Below are 8878 nucleotides of genomic sequence, written 5' to 3' on the forward strand. Positions count from 1 at the left end.
AGGGTTTCCAAGAAGTGCTTGGTGGATTTGAACTGCCGACCTTTTGGTTAGCAGCCTAGCTCTTAACCACAATGCCACCAGGGTCTCAGAGCAGTCCTCAGTTCTGTTACAGCAGCACTAGGTAACTAAGACAAACCAACAGTTACGTCTGCACGTCCTCTATCACTGAATAACAAGAACACTTATCAACTACTCTGCAGTTCATTTTCATTAAACATCCAAATTAATAAGAGGGTTTAAAAGCAAAAGTAAAGACAAAACTATCTTTTCTGGTTTCTTTTAACTATATTCAATTTTTCCCTAAATTTCAACCCAGTTTTGCTTAGGCCAAAGGAACATGGGGAGAATTGTTTTACAATGACTGAATTAGATCACTGGTGTAGTGGTAAGGAAAAAGAAATTGATTCAGCCATTCTGAATGGTCCATTGGATTTTATAAAACAACAAAAGCCCTATTTAAATTAGTGACACTTGAAAGATTTCCAATTTTAATCATGATGGGTGATCATGGTAGACTCAGTGTTTAGAAGTTCAAAATCTAATTCTTCTACTTGATTGCTGAAACTTGCTTGATTTTTTTTTTTGTTGTTCATAGATCACTGGCAGTTTGCGAAGAAAGAATAGTTTTTCCATCACAGACTTAGACTCAGGGAGACCTGTATTAGTTTAGGATAAGTGTTTATATTCAATTTACTACTTTCCACTGACAAAGACAGTCCTAGATTCCTTACTAAAGTCTTGTCTAGATAAACACTGAAGCAAATACATATCCTTGAGGAATATCAAGAGGAAAAGCCATTTCTATTTCTATTGAACTGATAATATTAATCAAATTATATGATCCAAGTATTCATAATTTCTAATTCTTTAAGGAAAAAAAAGATAATTGTGAAATAAACAGAAGATTAATATGACTATATATCCTTAATTAAGAAACTCTGGTGGCCCAATGATTAAGTGCTGGGCTGCTAATCAAAGCTGTTTGAACCCACCAACTGTTCCACAGGAGATAAGACCTGTCAAACTGTTTCCATAAAAACGTCAGCCTAGGAAACCTTACGGGGTGGTTCTACTCTATCTTATAGGGTCATTGTGAATTGGAATCTACTCCATGGCACACAATAGCAAAAACAACAGATCTTTAATTGTTACAATTTGTTTTAGAATCTGCTCTCATCAAAATATTTTTTGCTGATATTAATAAATGGATTAATTCATTCAAATTCAACCAAGTTTTATTTAGCATCTACTGTATCTATAGGGTCTCAATGAGTTGGAATCGACTAGACAGCAACAGGTTTAGTTTTTGTTTTTTCATTTTTATACCTAGTAAAACTAGTAATGAATTAAAACAAAGTACATATTCTTTTTCAAGTCTTAAGAATTTCTTCTGAAGGTGATATACCAAATATGTAATATCAATGTAGTCCTCATTTTAATGTTTCTTGTGCTGCCCAATATTCTTTTAAAATAAATAAACTTTCCCTTTGTTACAGAAGTAATTTCTGTTTACTGCAGAAACTTAAACAAAAAAATAGAATCACTCTTAACCCCACCACCATTGGGATTAACTATTATTAATATTTTGGTATATATCTTTACACAGATAGATACATGTACCTATAGGTGTGAGATAAAAAATGTTTTTCTTTTGTAATATCCTTTTGCTTAACTGAAAAAAACTTGTCATATCTTTCTTTCTAAGTCTGTGTTTGTGCATATGTACACACACGCACGTGTGTACTTTCATTAGTATCTTCACAGTTAATGTATCTATGATATGGATGCAACATCGTTTATTAAACAAATCTCATAAAACCTAATACTTAGATTATTTAAGTGTTTTAAAAAATAACAAAAATACTATGTTTAAATAAATTATATTGTTGAAATTTTGCCCTTGTTTTATGGGCATATTAGAAAACAGACACACACACACATATACTAAGAAAAAAATTATTTTAGAAAATATCAAGCATATATTGCCAAAATGTTTTCTAAGCATTTTGTATTCTCTCCAGTCAAGTATGAGATTTCCAAGTCTACATCCCTGTTAATAATAATTGGTATTGACAATCTTTTAAATTTTAGCCACTCTAGAGGATGCATAGTGGTCTGTCATTATGGTCTTAATTTGCAATCCACTATTGGCTGATGATGTGGATGTTTGTTTGTTTGTTTGTTTTTGTTGTTGTTGTTAGTTGCTGTTGAGTCAGCTCCAACTTATGGCATCCTTATGTATAAAAGAATGAGACAGTGCCTGGTCCTGTGCCATCTTCAGGATCATTGATATGTTTGAATCCATTGTTGTGGCTATTGTGTTAATCCATCTCCTTGAGAGTTGCCCTCATGTTCCCTGAACATCTACTTCACCAAACATGATGTCCTTTTCTAGCGATTGGTCTTACCTGGTGATATAGCCAAAGTCATCATTTGTATATTAGTTATTAATAAGTATTCCTTTGTGAAATGTGTCTTTTGCCCATTTAAAAGATTAGTTTACTCTTTTTTATTGAGCTGTAAGAATTCATTATATATATATTATATAGCTATATAATGTATATATAAGATAATATATAACTATATATAATTATATAATTCATTATATTCTTTATATATTCTGTATATACAGTACTCTCATCAAATATGTTTTATAAATATTTAATCCCATTCTTTCACTTGCCTATCCATTTTCTTAATGCTACCTTTTAATGAACAGTGGTTTTTAATTTTGAGGAGGTCTCTAATTTATCAGTATTTCTTTTTGGTTATTGGTTTCTGTGTCCTGGAATCTTTGACTACCTACAGAACATAAAGTTATTCTACTTTGTCTTTTCTTCTGAAAACTTTATAGCTTTAGCTTCTACAATTAAGCCTGTAATCCATCTCGAATTAATGTATGTGCATATTGTGAAGAGAGATTTGAAGTTCATTTTCACCCCTACTGGGTGATAGCCCCTGTGCCACTCACTGTCTCTGGAAGGTCTTTTGGAGGAGGGACTTCCCCTTTTATATAATCCTGTCCAAGTGCCACCCAGTAAATAGTTTTTTTGCAACACTGCCATCTCATGGTTCTTTCAGCTCCCAAATCCTTGAATTCACCACACACACACGCGCACACACACACACACACACACACACACACACACACACTAAGGCATTCTGAGGGAGATCAGGGTGAATCCAAGCAGGTTCAAAAGGGAAAGGAGACCGGCTTGGGATTTTTATTGTGATTAATAGATGGGGCATGGCTGAGGGTTTCCTCTGCACTGGCAGAGGCTTGAATGATTTGAACCACCCATTAGCCAAAAGAGGGAGCATTCAGGCTTTCTTATCAACTTGTCAAATGGTGAGGAGAAGCGGGAAGGGTGAGAATTCAAAGGTATCAGCAAAGAAACATCAAAAAATAGAATCAGACTCTATTGCAAGGTTTAAGTATAGATCGTTTTATCTAAGTATTTTTTTCTTCTCAGTAAAGCATTTAAGCCTACGAAGTTCCCTCTGAGCACTGCTTTAGCTATATCCCAAAAAAATTTGATATGTTGTACTTTCATTGTTACTTAGTTTAAAATATTTTTCTATTTCCTTTGTGGTATCTTTAAACCATGGATCATATTGCTGATGTATTGCTTAATTTCCAAACAGTTGAGAATTTTCCTTACCTTATTTTTATTAATTTCTAACATAATCCTCTTGTCACTTAAGAGAATTACTTCTTACAGTGCAAGTCTACTAGTGACATATTGTCTTGAGATTTATTCTCTGGAAAATGTCATTATTAGTCTTTAAATTTAGAAGGATAGTGTTATATATTGAATTATGTCCCCTCAAAATACGTGTTGTAAATCCTAACCTCTATGCCTGTGGTTATAATCCCATTTGGAAATGGGTTTTCTTTGTTATGTTAATGACACAGGATTAGTATAGGGTGTGTCTTAATTCAAAATCTCTCGAGAAATGGAAGATATTAAATAGCAAGTGAAAGCAACGGAGATGGGGGAAAAGAGAATCCAAGCCACATGAAGATCTCCCAGGAGCAGAAGCTCAAGGAAACAAGGACCGTTCTCCAGAGCCAGCAAAGAGAGAAAGACTTCCCTTAGATCTGGCACCCTGGGGACTTCCAGGCTCCTGAACTGTGAGAAAAAAATTTCTGTTTGTTAAAGCCGACTTGTGGTATTTCTGTTACAGCAGCACTAGATTACTAAAATAGATACTTTAGTTATAAATAGCATTCTTGATTAACAGTTATTTTTTTTTCTTTCAGTACTTTAATTATTGTCACCTTCTACCCATTGATTTTCATGAGAAGTCCGATGTAATACATACTCTTATTTCCCTCTCTGTGAATTTATTTTTCTGACTACATTCAATATTTTCTCTTTATCTTTGGATTATGAGTCTAGCTGAATTTTTTTTTTTTAACCCTGCTTGAGTTTGTTGAGCTTCTTAGATTTTTTAAATTATGCTTTTTCCTAAATTTGAAAAGTTTACTTCGAATATATCTTCTGCTCCCTTTTCTCTTGCCTCTCCTTCTGGAACTCTAGTTACACATATATTAACCTTCTTGAGATTATTCCACACATCTCTGAAGCTCTTTTCACCTTTTTCAGTCTTTTTTTCTTTGTTCTTCTCATTGTAAAATTTCTATCTTCAAATACTCGTTTTCTGCTGACTTCAGTCTTATTTTAACCTCACCACTAATAATTTTTGCAAGTCATTTATCTTACCATTCAGCTCTAGAATTTATATTTGTCTCCTGAGATTTTCCATCTGCTTGTTCATTATGCACATACCTTTAAGTCTTTCATCATATGTATAACGGCTGCTTCAATTCTGGTCTAATGATTATATATCTGGATCATCCTGAGTTAGAATTCTATTAGTGCTTATTTTCCTGCATAGAGAACATCTATTCCTATTTTTTTATATGTCTTCTGATTTTTGCTGGGATACATTGTAGAGATTTTGGTATGTGCCTCAGAAAAGTGATATCTGACTGGATTCAAACCCCAAACTATTTTCCCTGTGTTGGTCAGCAGCTGAAATTTCTTATCAGTTTAGTTTTTTTTTGGCTAGGCTCTTGGGGTCTCTTCTACTTATGCATAGTTTTTTGGTCAATAAAGGATTTTGTCAAATTTATATTCAGATTTTAGAATTCACCTCTTGTTTGTCTCTCTGTTTTGCATGATTTCTACCCTAACTTACTACTCTTCTATCATCTCCTAAAAGTGTCCTCTGAAACTTCAAGCCAGGAGGCTGGAGCTCTCTATTGCCATAAGCAAATGAAAACTAGGAAATGCCCTTAGGGAAAATACTGCAAATATGCAAATTTCACCGTTGCTATTAGTCTTCAAACATAAATCATCCTTCACTTATACCTGCTTTTCGTTCTTCTATAGTGCTTTCAACTAGATAAGCTTTTTGTTCGCTTGGTTCAGCTTTTATAATTGTTATTTGCTGGAAAGTTAACCCAAGAAAGCTACTCAGCCATTATCTGAAGTTAAAACTTCCAACGACATACTCTTTGATTTAAGTTGAAAGCTCTTTTTCACATTATCAGTATTTTTATTGCCTTGCTATATATTTAACTACTGATACATTCTAATCCATACATACTTTTTAGGATTCATATTTACATCTGGCTAATCACCTAACATTATATTTAGTTACCTAAACCACAGAAAACTGATCATGGGAAAATATAACATCCAATGCTGTATGCTTTAAAACAATTTTATGTAGTTAAATTAGCTTTCTAAGCACACTTACTTTTAAGTTAGAAATCTCATTTCCCAAGAATTTCCTTTTACTGAATGATTGTTTAGAGTAAAATCAGAATATTTTCCAGAATACTAATTACTGCTAAATAATTTAAAGCATCAGACCAAGTGCCACTTACAACTTTCTCAGGCATGACTGGTTAATAGAAGAGAATTGGAAGCAATAATGATAATTAGAATCTAACCCATGATGCATTTGTTCAGATAAGCATACTCTTCAAGAAATATTGTTGAAGTGTATGAAAGAATAATTGAAAAAAAAGCAATACTTTTCATACAAAGTGTAACCAACACTGAGAAATATCATAGAATGAACCTGGAACTCACTGATGAAGTCCATGATAAACTCCTTGACATCAACATCATCAACTCACTAACTGTTTAATTCAGATGCATGTAAATTATAGGAATCAAATTGGATATTTTTAAAAGAATGCAACCCTGCTTACAAAGCTAAAGGAAAACTAGTTTCGTCTCAAATTTTTATATTATGAATCACACTAAAGTTTTCTCCATATACGTAAATCATCAACTCTCCCTAGTTATTTAAAGTTTAGAACAAAGAGTATAAATGTATGAATTATATTATAAAATACTGATATCTAATATATATAAGATATCTATATACATGAATTGTATTATAAAATACTGATAGTTTGGAAATTTTGCATCATAATAATAAATACTTGCAGACAACAAGTGATACAAGTAAACGAGTAAAGCTACTATCCATTAAAACTGATAAGAAAGCAAAGTACCCACATACAAAATAAATGTACCAAAACATATAACAATTTACATAAAATTTCATGTTTTTTATTGTGATAAATATGAATTCTCATGTTTTCTAAAACACTTAAATTATTATGCTAAAAAAAAATTTTTTTTACTTTGCTCTCCCTCCCAAAAAAAAAATCCGTGACAAAAACTTGAATAATTATATTCTGAATCTTTAGAATCAGAGATATTTTTAATTGGAAAGACTAAAAAAACATGAAGTATAAGATATCCATCAGAAATACTATGAGTGTGTCAACTTACACCTAACACCTGTAAATATTGCCATGTTGACTATTTTTTAAATGATATATAAAACAATCTCAACTATGTAAAATAAAAATCTGAATAGGAATAAAAGACTGTAAGCGTCCCTTAATTAAAGTGGTGGGCTTACGGTAACTAATATATGTGACATTAGTGTGCTTAATATACAAAGAACTCTTTCAAATTTATAACTGATCCACTAAAACCTACTTTAAAAAAATTAAAAGACCTGAACAAATAATTAGTAAAACCACTAGAATGTAATTTAAATTTACTTCAATAATGAAATACAATTTTTAGACTATCAGAACAAACAAACAAAAAAGTATCTAGTGCCAGAGGAATTATAGTTTGATGGTAAATTTCTGGAAAGTATTTTTGACAATATGCATCAAAAGATTTAAGTGGTAATAATTTTGAGCCAACATTTCTACTTACATAAATTTGTCCTAGCAAATAGTCAATATGAGGATATAGATGTTTCTATAAGGACGTGAAATATAACACTGCTTTTTAAAATAAGTTCTTTTGGATTCCTGGATAAACTGGTTATTAGAATACCAGTGGTGAGGAAGACAACATGTCTGGAGTGTGGGGAGGGAAAAGGAAGCACAGCACTTCTGTAACTCTCTTCTTAGAATTCCTTATTGTCTTCATAGAAGTCTCTCTCCAAGGAATTCTCAATCTTAGCTCATATAATACGGTAGTGACAGATCGGTTAACAGTGGTGGAACTAGTTTTGGACACCTGCTTAGCAAGCTATGCATAAAAGTTCTGTTACCTAGAAGGACAAGATACTTTGCACTGATTGTTCTTAAATTTGAGGACAGGCTTCGTGATGGGAACAGTCTCATTTTAACATTCTGTTACATCCTTAACTCACTCTGCAAATCCAGATGCCTGTGTCATCTGGCTCCTGCATACGCAGTCCTGAACTCATTCCCACTTGCTCCAAGCACGCCAGGTACAATGGCTTTATTTCAATTTGCAAGTCTTATGCATATGCTCTTTTCTCTCCCTAGAACACTATTCCCTTGAATCTTTACATGACTGCATATTGATCTTCATTGAGAAATTAGCAAATGTCACCTCTCAAAGAGACCATCCCTGCTCATTTATCTAAAGTGCCCCCATGACCAATTGTGAGTCTGTATCTCATTAACCTGCTTTATTGTCTTCATAGCACTTACCAATATCTAAATTATAGTTTATCTCTCCCCACTTGAAGGTAAACTCCAGGGGAGCAGAAACTTTGCCAGTCTTGTACACTACTCTATCCCCAGGGACTAGAAAGCTCCCTGTCTTAGGCTGTGTGCCAATAAATAGTGAAGGAACTGAATAAACAGATGGAAAAACAAAACAAACACTCAATAATATCTAGGATATCAAAGAATGGTATTTTCTCTATAAAAGAGGCAATCAATAAAGAAATGGGAGAAAGAGTAAAAACAAAATCAAAGGCAGGTAAAATTATATCAGGCAAGCACAAACTTTAAGAAAGCATAAGTGCAAATATTAAAAGTTGACAAATTAGATCGAATAGGTAAACCAATAGGAAGTACAAGCCAAAATTAATACGTACCTCTCATAATCTAGTATAAAATATCAGAGCATCAAAGATGGTAGCATAATTAGAAAATGAGCTGCATGGGAGCAAGGACTTTTGGATTTTTTTATCTTTTGTTTTAAGTGGTATATCCACAGTATCCAGAAAAATGCCTGGAATATAATAGATATTTTTACATATTTTTTTCAATGAATGTTAACTGATATTATATAATAAGTGAGTAAATATTAACATAATTAATAAAGTTAATTAATATTGAATAATTTACGTTACAAGGGAAGACTATATTTTTGCAAACATTTGAAATCCGGATTATAGACCAGTCTATATAGAACACCTCACTAAATTCCTGGAAGATTTATATAGGCATAAGCTCCAACCACAGTGCAAGAAACTGGATATTAATAAAAAAAAGTTTAAATAGGAAATACCCATCCCTATTAAATTAAGGAACAGAACAGTCTCAATCTATTCTAGTTTCAAATTA

Source organism: Trichechus manatus, unplaced genomic scaffold, assembly GCF_000243295.1.
Source record: "Trichechus manatus latirostris isolate Lorelei unplaced genomic scaffold, TriManLat1.0 scaffold00125, whole genome shotgun sequence".
Taxonomy (NCBI): domain Eukaryota; kingdom Metazoa; phylum Chordata; class Mammalia; order Sirenia; family Trichechidae; genus Trichechus; species Trichechus manatus.